Genomic DNA, 19,069 nt, shown 5'->3' with positions numbered 1-19,069 from the left:
TTCAAAACCTATATTGTGGACTGAGATTTGACAGATGTTCTGCCAATAGGTGTGTTAGGATCCTACATTCCATGGGTGGGTTCCATGCATATCACAAAAAAAGCTCCTGTTCTCTGCACCAACTCAGATGTTTTAAATGTGCCGTAAACATCTAAAAAAAGGAAGCAGGTCAATAGTGGTCCTATGGCAATGGTTCTTGGCAATCTCAGGAAGTGACATTTTAGAATGCTGGAGCCTGAGACTCTGGTATATCATCTAGTGCACATTATACTTTTACAGGTGGGGAAACAACTTGTTTGGAGCTCAGCGACCTCTGTTTCATTCCAAATATTTCTTCAGCAAAATTCTCTGCTGTCCTAGAGACCAAAATTCTCTTACCATCTTCACCTTCTCATTAAAATTTTCTCTTGTTGCCATTATGTGTCTGGAAAACCCTGTATGATAAGAGTTTGGGTGTACATGCCAATCATCTGACAGATTTGTCACCACTAAGTCATATGCCGTAAACCACACCAATTGCAACACAGAAACTTGTTCAGTCTTTTGTTGATTCACCTAAATACCACACATCAAGGTATAGAATAGTAAGGAAAACACATTTAACCCAACCTGATTGATTTTTTTAGCTAGTGGGAGAAAGAAATCAAATAAATGAATGCACATTAACATATAACAACAAATGACATAAGTATTATTTTTAAAACGACAAAATGTAAAGGGAGAATAATGTTGAAGGAGGAGTTACCTGTTAAAGTTTTTTGGGTTAGAAAAGGTTTCTCTGGAGCAGTAATGAAAAAAAAAAGCATCAAAATTCAATTAGCAAGGTGGATGAGTAGAAGGAGACAGACCATTCTAAGAAAAGAAAATGAAAAATTAGTGTTGAGGTCTAGTGGTGAAAAAAATCTTGCCAGATTCAAGAAGCTGAATGAAGATAAGTACCTGATTAGAGTCTTGGAAGGGAGATATATTGGAAAGGAAGATGATGTTAGGTAAGCAGAATCAAATCAGCAGGAGTCTTTCAGACATATTAAAGATATATTCTATTTTTAATGCAAAGTGACACAATCCATCTTATATTCTGAGTGATTAGCTGGAGGGAATTGGAAGAAAGCAGTGATGAAAACTAGAACCCAGTCTAAAAGCCTATTACAGATGATGGATCTCAGGGAAGATTTAGGGAGATTACTGGATTTGAGTTATATTTTATCATTATTCAGATTTAATGGTGGATTAGATAAACAGTTATAAGGAAAAAATAAGTTGCTAAGAATATTCCTTAAACTTCTGGCTTGAACAACTTCTTTGATGGCAGTGGTTTCAACAGAGTTAGGGGAAGACCTGAAGAGAAATAATTTTGTGGGAGAAAGTTAAGAGTCAGGAGGAATCATGTCATTGTTAGATTTATAATTTCTGTAAGATAACCAAGTAAAGGCATTAAAATGCAATAGATAAGGGAATCTGAAGCTCAAAAAAAGTAAATATAACTGGCAGTTTGGTGGCTTCACACAAGTCCTGGGAATAAAGTTATATGGGATACTGCAGAGATAAAAGAATGTGGTTCAGGACTGATTGTTATAAAATCAAGGGTCACTAAGTTGAGGTCAGGCTGTGCTGTGGCAATCCCCAATTGTCAGTGTCTTTCCACTGAAAGTGCATCATGGTGTTCTGCTTGGGTCTTTAAGTCACCCTCACTTTAAGATCCAGGCTAGTAAAAGACCACCACCTTGAGCTCTGCCCTTCACTGTGGCACAGGGAGTTACTGATACTTCTCACACCAACTCCTAAAGCTGTATGTGGAGATAACAGACATTATTCTGTTCACATTTCACTGGCCAAAGAAAATTACATTGCCTGATCTAATGCCAAGGATGGGGAAATGATATCCTTTCACATACCTGGGAGGAGAATCAGAAAGTTCCTAGATAGCACTAATCATGATCACAAGGACATTTTCTTTCTTTCTTTTTCTATGATTTTTTTCATTAGTGCATTATAACCATACATGATAGTGGGCTTTGATGTAATCATGCATGAAATATACATTATTCCATTTCAGTCTCTAGTACCTCCTCCTTCTTTGCCCTTCTCCTCCTCCCCATGTACCCTCTCCTCCCCTGGTCTTCCACTCATGTATTTACAGGAATATATACAGGTGGAATTCATGGCATATTCACACACGCACAGAATAATTTGTTCAACCTCCTGATGTTCCTCCCCTTTCGTGTCCCTCCCCTCATCCTGTCAACCCGACCCCTCCCCCACCCTTTCCTTTCCTCTGATATCACAAGAGACTTTTTCTTGGGGAAAACAGAAAAAAAAAATAAAGTGTAATTTCTTTATTTTAAATATTTGACACTAGTGTTTTGAATTGGAAATACATAAGAATGACCCAAAATCCAAAAGAAAAGAAACATTTATTTAGTAAAATAAATGATTTTTCTTTTTCTCTCATCTCAGCCACCCAGTTTTCTGGTGCAGATGTGAGCAATGCTACTAATTTCCTATGAATCCTTTCATCTTCTCTATGCATTAATAACATTAACTAACTATGTCTTTTAAGTTTTGTGGATTTTTTTAACCCAAAGGACAGCATCCTGAACCATATTCTTATCCCACTCTTCACTTTTTCTAACTTAACTTAATGTCTCTCAGAGACTGTTCTATATCAGTAAGAGAGGGATGGCCTCATTCCATTAAATAGCTATATAGTAACTCAAATATGAATCCATAATTTAAGATTACCTTATTTGTATGAATTTTGGATTTGTTTTCATTTTTTTTACAAAAACATTACAAGTATCCTTTTACATATGTCATTTCACAGATGTGAGTATATCTACTGAAAAATTCTACTGTTATGGGTTAGATAAAGAAACAAGAAGTGGAAGAGAAATTCAATGATTTGGTGATGCAGAAGTCATGGAGGAGCCCAACAATAATAGCATGGGTGGGACAATAGGGGCAGAAATCTGACCAAAGTATCCCTTAGGATGGTTTTGGTACAGATTGATTTAATGAACAGGACTCAGTGGCTCACCAACTAGCAAGAAAGCCTCTGAGTAGCTTTTAGTTGTGGTTTGATCAGTCTCTTCCCCTGTTCTTTTGACTCTGCCTTCTGAGTGGTACCTAGATGTCCTCCTAGTGGCCCAGCAAGATCAGGACTATGTGTCTGCCATTACCTCTATGCACCAAAGAAGACTTCTCCACTCTCTCTGAAACAGGCCAGAGGACTGCCCCCCCCAGAAGACCTTTATCATAATTAATCAGAAACCCCCATTATATTTGTAACACATATGTTCCTCTTCTTCGAAAAGCTTTCTATCAGCAAAAACTTCTGCATGCAGAAGGGCATTGTGGTTGATAGTTTCCTCTTTTTTGCAAAGGCCAGGTTTGCAGGGGGGAAAAATGTGAAACCTCTGTCTAGAGGATGGAATGAAATGCACTTGTCACATGAACCTCCTAGCCAGAGGCCCCCCCACCCACCCCCGCGCACGTACACACACACACACACACACACACACACACACTGGATATAAAGTTCAAAGAGTTTCTGTACTCATTGCCACCTCTGAACTCTGCAGTCAATAAATCTGCTTCCTGAAGATTCCTCAGGTGTCCGGCCTCTTCTGTCCTATTTCATTCCCTGGCTGGGCTATCTTTGGTCATGGAGCCACACTTACTATAGAAACAAGACTGGTTAGACCCTTGGAGGTGGGGACATGCTTAATCTCATCCCCATTATGTGGTCACTAGTCAGTGGATGAGGAGAGAGTTGACCCTGAGGCAGCATCAGTGCTTTCCACCAAGAACAACTGTGCTTTGAGGAAGGAGAAAGTGTATGCAAAAATTAGTCGTGGGAAAATGTTGGCAAAGCCCTCAGAAAGTGCTTTCTTCTGTGTCTCCGGGTTTGATTAATGGTTCTCATGAATGCTCTTATTTGGTTAGGGTGGGATTAAAGATAAAAAGAAACTTCAGTTTATAGGCACCATAAAGTGCTTTACATGTGCAATTCATTTAGTCCTCATAATAACCATGGTAAATAGTAATCTCTTTATATTACAGACTCTTAGCCTCAGAAGGATGATTTCCCCAAGATCAGCAAACATTGAACAGTAGCACCAAGATTCTCCTCCAGAACTCTCTGGATTCAAAGATCTTATTCTTCTTCAGACTCAGGTAACAGAACATAAATCAGCCTAAGATAACTTTGCCTCCGTGATTCTCTTGTTAATGTCTTTGCTTTCAAGGGCATAAAAGTTTGACCGTACTGTGGTTCTCTGAGATTTCTGAGTTATCGCACCATGGTATTTCTGATTCTCAGTCCTTGATATGTGAACAACGTCTGAGAACAGTTAGCACTAAGACGAAATGTAGTCTGACTCAGAATCCTGACACTGACTCAGAATCACCTCCAGAGTAACCAGGAAAGTACTGGATTCATAGCACATTTCACATGTTTGGAGACAGTAAACTAAACAATATTAAGTGGACTCCTTTAGATACCTGAAGCTGGAGAAATCTGATTCTTAAGGTTCTACCATCCCTTCAACATTATGTGACCTCCCCAGGCTTGTTTCTTCTTCAGGGTTCCTGGTTCAGACAGCAGCACCACTTTCCCCTTGAGTCTTCCTCTTAAAATCTCAGTCATCTTTGACCCTTCTTTTTCCCTTGTGGGCTCCATTCCCTCAGCTGTTGTAGCCTGTGTCATGTCTAGAAAAGGAAAAGTAAGGGATGGGTACAGTATGAGAGGAGCAGGGTAGACAAGAAGAAATACATGAGAAGTGTTACTCAATCCTTGTGGTTGTCTATCTACCTGTGTGTCCTCACATTGCCTCTATTCTCACCTACTTTCTTCTTTTTCTTTATCTACAAAAACCTAACCATGCCTTAAAGCCTGGATCATTTTCCACCTTGCCCGTGAAGCCCACATAAAATTAACTTTTGACTCAGATTTAACAAGTTATGGAATCAATTCTGGCATAACCACTTTCTTAGAGCTGATGATGTTGAATCAGTGTCTGTTCAGAACAGAGACTGAGACAGAACTGGAGTTGAAGAAACTGTTCCAGATTCAGGTGCCAACAAGAAGTGACAGTCCAGTGAGCAAAACATACATTCAAAAGGGATAAAAGCAGAGTCCAGTCACAATTGAGTCAAACAGGTGAGGTTTGCAAATGAGTCAGTGGGGATCCCAGGAAGTGGGAGGAGCACTGAGAACAATCTGAAGTGAGCAGGCTGGAAAATCCAGGCAGGAGGCAAGCAGAGTGCCAGTGGGAGGCAGGGTCCCAACAGGTAACACTGTGGATGGTTGGAGTAGAAATCTATTTATGAGTGACAGGTCATTGCTGACTTAGTAGCAAAACAGGAATCTCTGAACAGGAACTAAAGCAGAAAATAAATAACCCAATCTGCCACCTCCGCATACTTTGGGATTCAGCTAATGACTCTTAAATAGACTTGTAACCTGTATGGAAAAACCCGTCTGTTTTCTCCTCTATACCCACAATACTACTGACACCAGAAATATGGGGTTTTCCCCATACCAATCAATTCTCCAACTCAACCAACACCAACTAGGTGTCCTATAATTCTACCTATAACTACCGGGAGTTAGTACAGACCCTGCAGGTTAAGAGTCCAGTCCCATTCGATTGCTCCCCTCATTTCAGACACCAGATGCATATTGGGGCCACCCAATCTCTGACAGACCATCTATAAATCAGGGTCCTGCAACCCACTCCTCATGATTGTTAATTTGCCAGAAAAGCTCGTGATACTCAGGGAAACATTTACTTATGTTTACCAGTTTATTGTTACAAAAGATGAAAATGAAGAGGCCCATTCACGGGTTGAGGTAGGTGGAAGGGCACAGAATTTCCACACCTTCTTGGCTTGCCGCCCTCCCACTACCTCAATGTTTTTGTTCACCAACCAAGAAGCTCTCAAAATCCCATATTTTAAAAATTTTTATGGAGACTTTCTCACTTAAGCACCCTAGACATGATTTCCAGTTCCTCTCCCATCCCTAAGATATAGAGGTGGGGCTTCTAATCATGGGTTGGTCTCTGCAGTGACCACTCCTATCTAGGACCTTGCAAAGAGTCACCTTATTAGAGTAAAAGATGCTCTTGCTCTTATCAACCAGACAATTCCACAGGATTGGGAGTTCTGTATCAGGAGCTAGGGTCAGAAACCAACTATTAAGACTGATTTCCACCCACGTTTACACTGGTATTAGGAGCCCTGTCTCAGGTATCTGGGCAGAGGCCAAACACAAAAGATTCTCGTGCACATGTATCACTCAGAAAATTCCAAGGGATTAGGGCTCTTTCTTTCTTTTTTTTTTTTTTTTTTTGTATTTTACTCACCTATTTATTCAGGCACCAAGCAGCACTTGCATCTATTAATAAAATTATGCACAATAACAAGTTTGAGGTGTGTATGCTACCAATTTCCCTTTCCTACAGTTGACCAATATTAGGTAACATGTTCAACATGCTTATTAAGAGACAGAGAGATGACAGAATCAGAACAAAACACATGCACACACACCACAGACAGAGAGACAAAGTTAGAGGCAGAGAAAAAAGAGAGAGGAGGAAAAAGGAGACTCCGTGGTAAGAACAACTGTGGGCAAGAATATGTGAGCCACATTTGAACTGCAGGAAGATGATCCAGGTGAGAACAGAAGAAGGGGAAGTCTGCAAGTTGGTGGAGGATGAGGGAGGGGCAAGGTCAGTGAAGAGGGAAAGGACCTGGATGACATGCAGGACTGCAGGGGGAAGTTCCAGCTAGGAAGCAGCCTGGAGGTCAGGGAGGGGAGACTGGCCTGGATAGCAGTTTCTTCTTAAACTCTGGGTGAAACAGAAGACTTGGCAGGGGGACCTTGATGCTTCAACTACAGGAGCAGAAAGAATTTCAACTGATCACCCAAGAAGCAAAGTCCAGCTGCAAAGTGCAGAAATGGCTGTTGGTATGAAGTGGTTTCTGGAGCTTGGATGGAAGTTTTGCCTCCTTCACTCCAACATTTATTGATTAAGTAATTCATTTAACAGACGTCCACTGAGGATCTGCTGTATAGCAGGCTCCATGCTAGGAACACAGAACTTACCAGACACTGCCCCACTCTTGCAGAATGTATGTTCTCCAGAAGGAGATGCAGAAGTGAGCAGCCTGCGTGATTTACTGAGTGTTGTGGCCCTGGTGGGGAAGCACAGAGAATTGTGGGAAACCCAGGAACCCTTCATCCCCAAGACCAAGAGATGGGGGTGGGGGGCTTCCAAGAGGAGTAAGTATCTTCATGGAGAAGGGAGAAGCCAAGAGCAAGACCTTAGGAGGCAAGAGGCAGGGAGGTGATGCATATGAGGAAACAAGGGTATTAGAGGGTTTGGGACCTTGTGTTCATCAGTGCTTTTCGAACCATCTGCAGTGAAGCTCTAACTTTCTTGAATGTCCAATAAATCACAGACCAATACTTTTATAGAATATAGTAAAGAGAAATTAGTTAGAAAATGAAAAGACAAAGATATTAAGAAAGCCTCACTTTCAAATTATTGGAGTCAGAAGACATAAGTCCCTGTGTCAGACTGCTACAAGAGCTCTAAGTACTTAGTCTCCATTTTTCCCCACCTTTTAATACATAAGACAGGCATTCCTGAGATGAGGGAAGTTAGAGAACTCTGTGGCCAGAAGTTCTTTCTGCATATAGCTGGCACCCAGGTTGCTGAAAGCCAGATCTAAGGAATCAATCATACACCTGGCTGAATTGTAAGAGTGGAATCCTCACAGCACCTGATAACAATCGGGATATTATTCTGGTAGAGACAATGGGACCCTAGCAACTGGAACTGGGGTGGGAAAGTTGGGAGAGGAGTTGGGAAAAACTAACCTTCCCTCACTATCCCTCCTTCAATGGATTTTTATCATTGCAAATCTTTTTACTACTCGAAATAAACCTTTAGTCTGACTTGACTTTCCAATAAACAGCCTCTGGTTAAAAACATAAAACAGGAAAAAAAAATCCACAAAAGCTATTGTCCACTCCTTTTCTTCAGTCCTTGCTAGTTACCTCCTCAGGCTTCAAGACTCTGGTCAGGAGCTACCTTCTTTGAGATGCCCTCTCTATGCTCCTGGCTCTGTTGGATATCCTGCCCAAGAGCTTCTGAAATACTTACCACACTACATTGTAATTATTGCCTTAAATGTATCCTTCATTAAACTGCAACTTCTTTGAGTTGTATATCATTCTTTGTCAAGGATACAATAATTAATACAAAGTGGGTGCTTAATAAATGATTGTGGAATAAATGAATAAATTTATCCCTAAGCCTAGGGAGGAAGTATGTCTGATCTTGGAGTGAAGAACAAGAGGAGTTGTCAGGCCATAGGTCTGAGGAGAGAGGGCATCCAAATAACTCCACAAACAATGGCAGAAAAGCACTAGAAGACTTGCTGTATTCAGGAACTTTGGAGGAGATGCTTAGAGGTCAAGAAAAGGGTGAGCATTCTTGGTATGTTTTTAAGAGAAAATGATGAAGAATTCAACTTATTAAGTCACCACATGAAATTTTATTCAGTAAATGAAACGACTGAGTTAAATGTCTCCATAAGTTAAAAAGTTTCTAAGTGTGTAATGATTTATTTGCCACCTAAATTCATTCACTAATCATTTGATCACAGCATCACATTTGATTTGGAAGCAGGAAGGATGTCAATTGAAAATCAGGAACGTACTCGGTCAGCTAACAAGCACCACAAAGTACCCTCTACTACATATACACTGCCTTTCCTCAGCAACTCAACAGACAAACATTATCTCATTAAGCTCCACAGGGAAGGGTGACCTGGTCCTCCAGAAATTTAAGTAAGGGAGATTGTCTGGTTATTTATTGCTATATAACAGCAATGACAAAACACACACACACACACACACACACACACTCCAAAATTTAGTAAGTTACAACATCACCCTTGGTTATGTGGGTTGACTGTTTACAGCTGTGCAGTTCTGGCTCAGCACACTCGCATTCGGGGGCTACAGTTAGAAGATTAGTAGGGATGGAGTCATCTGACACCTGCTGGAATGGAAACAGCCTCACCCCTCAGCACAGCCTCTTCATCTGCTGGCTTGGGCTTACTCACCCTGTGTGGTCTCAGCAAAGTCAGACATCCTTATATGGAGACGCAGCGCTCCAAAAGTAAGTGTTCTGAGACTTACATGAAGGCTGCCAATCTTCCACTTACTTTTGCTTGTTCTAGTGGTCAAAATACTCACAGAATACACCCATATTTAAGAGGAAAGGGCATAGACCTAATTTTTCAGAAATTTGAGGCCATTTTTAATTTGTCCTAGAGGTATTTAAGGATTCATATGAACTTGATCCTTACAAGGTCAGTAGGAGACACAGCTCTTTGGGGACAGTCTTCTCTAGACCATGGACGTGGTAAGTGGCAGACAAGTGGATATCTAGATGGTGACACATATGTGATTTTATCAGTATAGCTTTCCCAGTATTATCATCAACTGATCCAAGCATGTGTGCATGTTATATGACTTTAGGGCATAATTTATCTTGAGAATACACCATCTCAGCAATTATACTTAGCTCATGACGATGACAATGATGCTTGAATACTTGATCACATGACTGTCCCTTGGACAAGGCTTTCAAATTTACACAGGGGGATGATTCAATGTGTGGTTTACCATGCAGATTCAGCTAAAAATGTTTCTTTTTAAAGTCGTTTTATCTCATCACAGAGAAGCAATTTCCTCAGGAAATTTACTTTAAGAAGCTAATATCCACTTCCCTGTCCCTTGAATCATTTTTTCCAAGAAATAAATAATTTTTCCCTAAGAAATAAAACAGCTTAGCACATCTGGATCTTCATTTTCCCATCTTTCATGTGAGAAGATTTAATAGTGATTTGAAGGGGGAGGGTACTGGGGATTGAACTCAGGGGCACTCAGCCACTGAGCCACATCCCCAGCCCTATTTTGTATTTTATTCAGAGGCAGGTTCTCACTGAGTTGCTTAGCACCTCGCTTTTGCTGAGGCTGGCTTTGAACTCACAATCTTCCTGCCTCAGTCTCATCCCCCTCCCTGAGGTGCTGGGATTACAGGCCTGTGCCACTGTACCTGGTTTAAAGCAATTTTAAAAAGCTTTGTTTCAAGTCTAAGAAGAATCAACACTCACTGGGCAATAGGACAAGCATTGAAGTAGATCAACATTGCACACTTTTTTCATTTAACTCTCTTGAAAACCATTTTTGAAGATATTATTATTATTTCTATTTTCCAAGAAAAGGAACTGAACCAATAAACAGTAACACTTATTATGAAAAATAAATCTCTTCAATGATTCCTCAGTGCCTTCCAAGATAATTCCCACTTCATCTTGACATCCATGAACTTCCATGCTCAAATTGTGAAATACCTTATAAGATGGCACCCCTATCCTTCAGTAAATAAACAAAGAGGTAAATAAACAAGTACACCAAGACCTCTCGTTCTTTCCATGTGTCTCAAACTTTGTTTTCTTGTCCTTATACATACTTTATGTTTACATACATCTCTGCCTTGGTTTTTTGTCCTTATACATACTTTATGTTTACATACATCTCTGCCTTGGTTTTTATCCCCGCCTTGTATTTTCTTTTAAATAAAATATATTTTTATATGATAGATTCTGCTCACTGCAGTGCTTTGTACAAACTAAATGTTCTATGTAGGAAAAGCTATATTCAATTGGAAGGGCCTCAACAGGTAGATCACTAATGACTTCATGCAAAGGTGTCTCAAGCTCTTTGAACAGTCAAAATGTTCAGTCAAAATTGCACAGTCAAAATTGAATACAGCAATATATAAATTACCCAATGAAATGATGAAGTTATAATTTTAGAATTTATACTGTGAAATATATGGGCAAGAACCCATTGGTTAATGATTTCTTTTTATTTTTCTGTCAAAGAGTCAAAAAGTTTACATAAATCTCACTCACTCCTTCAGCAAGTAAGCGTTATTCTTGTAGGAATGACTGAATGGAAGCCCTAAGAGTGTCTCCTCTCTACCAAAATAGTAAAACAGAAGCAATCTCATTTTCCTGGGAAGAATTACAGAGGTTGCTTCCAGCATCAAAAACTTAAAACAAGCTGCATGAAGCCAGGAAGGTATCAACGCCATGCTTTTGGACTTTCAGAAGCATGAGACCAAATAAACCTCTTTTTTTATATCAATTACCCAGTCTTGGGTATTTTGTTATAACAACAGAAAATGGACCAATTGTATGCTGGTCTGGTAAAGCTGACTGTCTTCTCCATAGCAACCAGCTAATCTCTCTCTCTTTTCCCCATAAGTAGTTTTCAATTTGAGCTCATTTGAGCTAAATTGCTATCTGCTCAATTTCAATAAGTTTAAGGAATTGCACCTATCTACTACCAAACAAACAAACAATAGCATACATATGCAAATATTTCCTCATTGGTGGATGATAGAAATGAATGCAATATGAACTGAGTTATTAGGAAACTCCTGAAATCTCTGGGCAGGTGCCTGAGTATCTTCTTTAGGGTAACAATACATCCTGATCATTGAGACATTTCAGTTTGCAAATAGTCTGAATTTGATCTTGTGGACTTGTAAGACCATGTGTCCTTCCTAAAGCAGAGACGATGTCAGCCAGCAAATTCTTTGAGTAAATTCTAGACTCCAAATCTAACTTTATGGTGAATGAACATGCTGAAAATGAAATGAAATTTGAGCTTCCAATTGGAGTGGAACAAAAGTAAAAGCAATCAATTCTCAATACTCATAGTACATTTCAAAGCTACTTCTAAATCTATATCATAAAATTAAAGAATATAGCATCTTATTAGGCTTGAAGATCTGTGAACCAATATTTAAGAAAGATCTATCATTCTTTCTCTATCTTTCCTCAACAACTCAACCAAGATGTCTGCACATTCACAGATTTGTATTCTGCACCTATTTTATAATTCAAAGACCTGAGCTCCAGACCTTTCACTATTTGCTGGCTGTATGATCTCAGACTAATCATTTAAGTAGTATGAGCAACACAGGTGTCAAATGGAGCTGATAATTTCTGCCCCAATTGCTCTATAGGATTGCTGAAAAGACAAAGTGAGCTCATGTATGTAAAAGATGCCAAGCCCTGCTCATGTTTAATATTGCTCATTTCATCCAGTGCATCAGTGATTAAACAAAAACAACAGAGCATATTGGTTGTTATTCCAAAAGATTAGAGGAAGAGATATGAGTAATCTAGAAAAATAAGAATAAAAAGCATAAGAAGCATACACACTTTGCATCATGTAAAAATTTCTCTTTGTTAAAAGTAGACACAAATTCAGCAAGACAGAACGTAATCTGAACCTGATTCACAGAAAAGGAATCTCAAGGCAAGAGATAAATTTAACACACAAATAAGCCAGTCATAGTCTGAGGATTGCATCCCTACATCTCATAGGGGCTTCCTGAGAAGCTTGCATCTCAGACCCAGGTGCACAAGAGCTGAAGGCTAGGAATATTTGTCCTGACTGGTCCCACTTGAACCACACTATGACTCTCTGATTTGACCTGTTTAGAAAGAGCTCCTCTTGAGAAACAATGTTGGCTATACAAACTGTATGTTCCTGGTCTGTTATCAGTGCCCCATTAATCTGCCCATCTTATGTTTCATAAATTACACAAAAGAAGAAATATTATTGGCATACAAATGAATAAAGAACATAGTCAAAGCTAAGGCAAAATGATCGTAGAAGGTCATATCAATCCCTACAGATGTTTCACTCAAAACATCCACTCATCTCACTGACAGATTAAATAAATTATTCACCTTGAAAAGGATAAATAAATGAACTTTAATTATACAGATAAAGTACTTTTGCAAACAATTGAACCTGAAGTGTTCAACTTTTCATTTGTTCCTTCATTCAGCCAACAGTTATGGCTTATCTCCTAAGTGCCAGGCAGAAAACTGAGGGGGTAGTATAAACTTGAGAGAGAGAGAGAGAGAGAGAGAGAGAGAGAGAGAGAGAGAGAGAGAGAGGAAGAGAGAGAGAGGAAAAGAAAAGAAGAAGGATAGAGCTATAGTTTGAAGGTAATGATCTCTAGGAATAAGGAGGTTAGGGATCAGAAAGGAAAGACAGAGAGACAAGTTCCATTGAAAAAGAGTGTTTAATGATGCAGTAAAGAAAAACAAAGTTACTAATCAGTGACGTAAAGTACCAGAGCAAGTGAAAATTTCAATAGAAAAATCTTCTATCACAGTGTCAATTCCAGCTAACATTAGCCACAGGCCTCTTTGTTGTCCTGCAGGCACCCTGAGGAGGAAATGGTTATAAATGTGGGGGTGGAGGAACACAAACGTCTCCATTCTCAGATGAATTTGTAAAAGAAATCCCCTAACAGGGTGAGACAATAAAGGAAGGGAGGAGACTCGGGGGATTTACACTCTGTACAGAAACTGAGGGTGACTCAATGGAAGTGAGTCTTTTGGGTCTGTCTCCTGTGGGCTGTGTCTAGTAGTAGCCCTGTTGGCATCAACAGTGGTGAATCCCAGCATCCTAGAAGCAAGGAGTTCCATCCTCAGTGCTTTCCGATGGGATTATTGGGCTTCAGTGGGAGCCCACTCTGAGAGCCCAAGCAAGCACCCCTGTAGGGCAGCACTTCTTCACTAAATACAACCAGAGCTGGGCCATGGTTGAAGTGAAAACAGATTTTATTCAGGAACTATTGCAATACAGGGGAAAAGAGTTGTCAGAATAGACCTGGGTTCAATTCCAAAAAGCATGGGCAAGTGGAGCTTGATATCCAAGGAGCAGAGAGCAGGTGGGTACATGGAAAATTACTTACTAAGAGGAGACACCAAGAGAAAAGGGATTCTGGCTAAATCTCAGGCAGTTTTCTTGCTAATGAAACTAAGTGATTAGATACCAAGGGTGGGGAATGGGAAGTTTGCATCTGCATGAAACTCTTCCCAGAGGGATACTAAGATTTCTCATTAATGTCTTAATGGCCACCACGGACTTTTTTCCTCCAGGAGGAAGCTGTAAAGTGGAAATAATAATTCTTTCCTTGAGAAAATAATGACAAGGAGTCTTAGCAGATGACATAAAATAGATGAAAAGGGCTCCACTAATGAAAGCTAATATATGATTTTTTTTCATATCAGACAGACAATGCAGAATACAGGATATTTTTAATGCTTGGCTGCCCAAACCATAGTTAATATATCTAATATTTTAAAAAAATATAATGGTATTAATTACTATTAGAATATGTCTGATATTAAGAAAAAGACTGAATTTTCCCTGGCCAACAAGATGGGGGTGGGAGCACTGAGACTAGGAGGCCAAACCTATACTGTGCTTATGTATTCTTAGTCTAATGAAGTCTGGGATGCTACACATCATACAAGGAGAGGCCAGGAAAAAGATTACCATTTATGGTATGCCTTCCACATTCCAGTCTTTACGATACATACTGTACAAGTAAGTAATTACCCCCAAATTTCAACTACAGCAAGTATAGTTCCAATTGCCATGTATTTTCATTTTTCTCTCCTGCGCCCCTCCCCTGTGTCATTGTACATCAATTATGATTTCATTTCTTAAGTAACCCCCTTCTCATTGAGGACTTCATGAGCAAAGTCTAAAACCATATCACAAAGAAAAGACCTGGTAAGAACTTAGGATGCAAATGTGGCATCAGACCTTGGAGGCCATGGTAAATTTTCCCCCTGGTCACACAGGAAGGTGGTGGGTAATCTTGCCAGTTCTTATGTCTTATGAGTGTCACTCACCAAGACATAGAATGTGAGAAGGCCTAGAGAGAACAGGACATAATGAAGACTAGCAGAACTCTGAGGTCACACAGATCAGGACTCAACAACTACCTCCATGTCTTACCTGCAGTGTGATCTTGATTAGTTACTTAACCTCCCTGAACCACCTTCCTATTATTTTGGGAATGGAGTCCACCTTCGTTACCCACCTGCTGAGTACCATAAGGATGAAACACACAAAATACGCAAGGTCACCGAGAACACATCTGGAGCACAGTGGGTATTCACCAACTGTTGATTGTCATGTGAGAATGGTTTACCAAGAAATAACTTTGGCAAAAAGATGTGTGCTCTGGTTTGTTCCTCAAGGGTTTGTGTGTTGGAGATTTGATCCTCAGAGAAGCAGTGTTGAGATGAGGGGAACTTTAAGAGATGGATCCTGGTGGGAGGTCAGTGGAATGCTGCCCCCATAAGGGTTTAAGTCGTTCTTGTGTGACCTCATTGGTTCTCATGAGAGGAAGTTATAAAAAGAATAAAACTGGTCCTCCACCTCTCTTGAGCTTCCTGTCTCACTAAGTGATCTTTCCTACTGGCACACAGTCCCCACGAGGTCACCCACCATGAGGCAATGCTGCAGAGGGTGGAGGGGCTCTCATCAGAGCTGGCACTATGATATTTGGACTTTCATCCTCCAAAACTGTGAGCTGAATAAACCTCTCCTCTTTAAAGTTTCCCTATCTTGGGTATTTTGTTATAGCAACAGAAAATGAATTTAATGCTACACGAGATGGAGTTTCTTTAAAAAAAAAAGTCGAATTATTAAAGCTTCCAATCAAAGACCATTGGCCGGAACTTCTGAAAATAATTAGAATATAAACTCACCCTCAAAATACGTTGGAAACTTGAAGTGGAATCTCTGAGCATAAACGCATAAGAGAATATTCCATGGTTTATTTAGTATTGAAAGTGTGGTTTGGGAGATCGTGTGAGGCTTTCCATACTACCACCAGCGAAAAATGGCAAGAACAAGAATGGACTGAGGTTTAGTTGACTATTTTTTTAAAAATATTTATTTGTTTATTTTAGTTTTAGGTGGACACAATATTTTTATTTTATTTTTATGTGGCATTGAGGATCGAACCCAGCACCCTGCACATGCCAGGTGAGAGGGCTACTGCTTGAGCTATATATCCAGCCCAAGGTTTAGTTGACTATTTAAGGAAATAACCAACTGTCCATGGATGCACTAATATACTGAGCTTTTTTAGTCCAGCAATTATCCCAGAGTCTAGGGCAGAGGAAAGAGGAAGGAACAGAAAGTTGGAAGGCTATTTTCCTCTCAGTGGGATGTAAGGAAAGTGAGACCTCCTGCAGAAAATTAATCTGCACTTGAAGAGCAAATCAGATTCAAGAAGTGTTTTGAGCTATTTGGGAAACATATTAATTCCACATATTATGGGCAAGATTCTATTTCTGGCTTTCTTTTTTTGATTTATTGCCCTGTCTCTCTTTTTTTTTTTTTTTCCTCAAGAATGACATACTTCAACTCCGAAACAATCACTTTGTGAATCCTGCCATAGATACAGCCCCAAAAGAATTTCAAGATTACAATCATCAATGCTTGGCTATAAGGCAAAATTTAATTCAAAATTCATTTGCCAGGTTTCTTTGAAACAAGAACTTGTCAATAGGCTATTTGGTAGATACCACAATCTAATCCATCACAGTTTAATCAAAATGCAATGGAATCCTGAGTACAACAATCTTAGACTGGGGGGCAGGAAACAATGGTTTCAATTACAGTTCTACTTGCCACTAGCTGTACGACCTAAGCAAGTAATGAATCATCCATGCCCTTTATTCAGTTGAAAGATGCAGCTTTGTACTAGACTGGAGATTTTCACTCTGTGTTTCTCTAGCCCTTCCAGTTCCCTATTATCAGCTACTGTAGGGAGAGAAAGCAGGACTAAAGATGACCACTTCCACTCGACTTTCATCAGATCAAATCTTCTTTAATTTGATCTTTATGGAGGACATAACAAAGCTTTGTTTGTTTGTTTGTTTGGTCTGAGCAAAGAGTAATTCTTTTTTTTTTTTTTAATTGTCATTAACTTCTAGGTTGCTAATTGCAGGAGTCTTTATTAAGACGACTTCATCTGCAAATTCTTGCTCAATCCCAACAATCACAATGGTGGTGGTTTCCCGATTCAGCAAAAGTCACCTTTACCATCACTGTGGCTGCTGAATGACTTGGTGATCCTTCACAGGAAGCAGCAGGAGTGCTGAGGCGACTTCATACCCAGTGGGGTTCTTCCTAGTGCTGGGGGGGGGGGGTCCTGCCTCACATTGGTGGAAAACAGCCTGTATTCCACCTGTCCTGAAAATACCTCCTTCCATAACTTCCCTTGTCTCAACAATCCTCAGAAAGTGATCTGGTTTTACCTGACAAATTATTTACTACACTTTTTCTGCTTTAATTCATGTCATAGCCCACTTAGATAGGCTAGTTGTGGATAAACATTAAATTAACAGAGGAGAAGGTGTTCTTATCTAATATGTTGAAAGTCCACACAAGCATCCCTATTGCATACAAAGTAATGTTGAGGTCACTGGATGGAAGACAGAGACTTTATCAAACCTGTGAAATTCTGCTTAATCAAACCGTAGGAAGATGGAGAGACACCTACCAAAAAGGAGAGAGTGGAAGAATCCAGCATGACCGCTCTGTTATCTTTGATGTAACAATGTTATGCTCTCGAGGAAAGAGATTTGAGCAGCAGAGAGAACTAGTCACCAGGCTTGGCAAAACACAAGCCAGTGGTGACTCAGAAGATGACTGTATGGATTCATTCCATTCTCCATTTTAAAACCTATATATTCAAATTCATGTGATCTGAAAACAACACTCACATTTGAACATGGTTTCCAATGAGACGACCTCTTTAAAGTAAGTGTAGTCAGAGACAGATGTGTAAAGATTAAAGGGGGTCTGTAGATCTGACAAACAGCAGGAAACAAGCATGAAGTTAACAAAGTCTGGGAAACACAGGGCCAGAAGAACTGTTGTCTCTTGCCAAGGTCCTCCATGGATGTCTTCTATGTAACTTCTATGTAACTGTAGCACTTTGTGCAGATCTCTCATAAAACAAACTAAAGAAACCATGAATTATTTACTGGCCCACTTCTCCTCTTTCTACCTTAAGTAATCGGAATACCAAAGTGATTAAGCAAACATCTGTGGACAACATACATGTATGAATGGATAAATAAATGTTGTCTAGCTCTGTGGACCAAATTGTTATCAAATTATTAAAAGAAAAATCTGGCTCCCCACTGAAGCGGAGAAAGCCCTGAGGCTTGCTGGAGGGAGAGAGGGAGAATGAGAGAGAAAGCCAAGTCCTGGTGTCCCTGGGGAGCCCAGCCTTCCCATCTTCTCCACCAAGACACCAGATCTGTGACAAAGCTGGAACATCTTGGCTATCCAGCCCCAGTGACAGGAGAGATGCCAAAGACCAGCCAAACTGTCCAGCCGAGGTCCCAGTGGCCATAAAATCATGGCAGATCATCTTTATTATTTTGAAACACCAAGTTTTGCAAGAATTCATTAGTAGTAATAGGTCATGGAAACACCTTCATGAAGCTAAATGTATAGAGGGAAGACAGCCAAGCAAACAAACGGACATTCCATGATGTACACTGTTCCTAGAACCTACATGGAAAATCTTCCCCCCACTTTACAGGAAAACAAGACCCACACCTAAGAGAAAGGATGGCAAAGAGCATCCTTCTGGCCCTCACAAAATCTATAAAGAAAAAAAACCCAACTGAGTTGCTAAAGCAACAAGTACTCTTTTTCCTGAAAATTTATTAGAATTAATCATCACTACTCAATAAGAAGGAAAGACTGTCACGACTTAAGAGTCCTGGTAGAAATGTTCTCTCACTCCTGCCTCCCCATCACTACCTGGAGAGATGAATGACAGCGGATCAAAGTACAAAATTCTTAGATTTTGTCATGTCAAATCACATTCCAATTCCAATAACAAATCCTGGCATTGTGTACATTACATCAAGCATTCAGCCTCTTGAAATATTCAGTGTTTGATTTTTGTATGCATAAAATATAAAGGATCACGACCCTATCACAGAAATAACATGAATAATTTAAATTCATTAGGTAAGCTAAGAGCGTCAAACAGATTTATACAACATGTCCATCCTGAAAATAAAGAGTATTTGTGTATATGTGAAGTTTTAAAGTGCC

The sequence above is a fragment of the Urocitellus parryii genome, chromosome 4, assembly GCF_045843805.1.
Source record: "Urocitellus parryii isolate mUroPar1 chromosome 4, mUroPar1.hap1, whole genome shotgun sequence".
Taxonomy (NCBI): Eukaryota; Metazoa; Chordata; class Mammalia; order Rodentia; family Sciuridae; genus Urocitellus; species Urocitellus parryii.
This window is presented reverse-complemented; position numbering follows the sequence as displayed.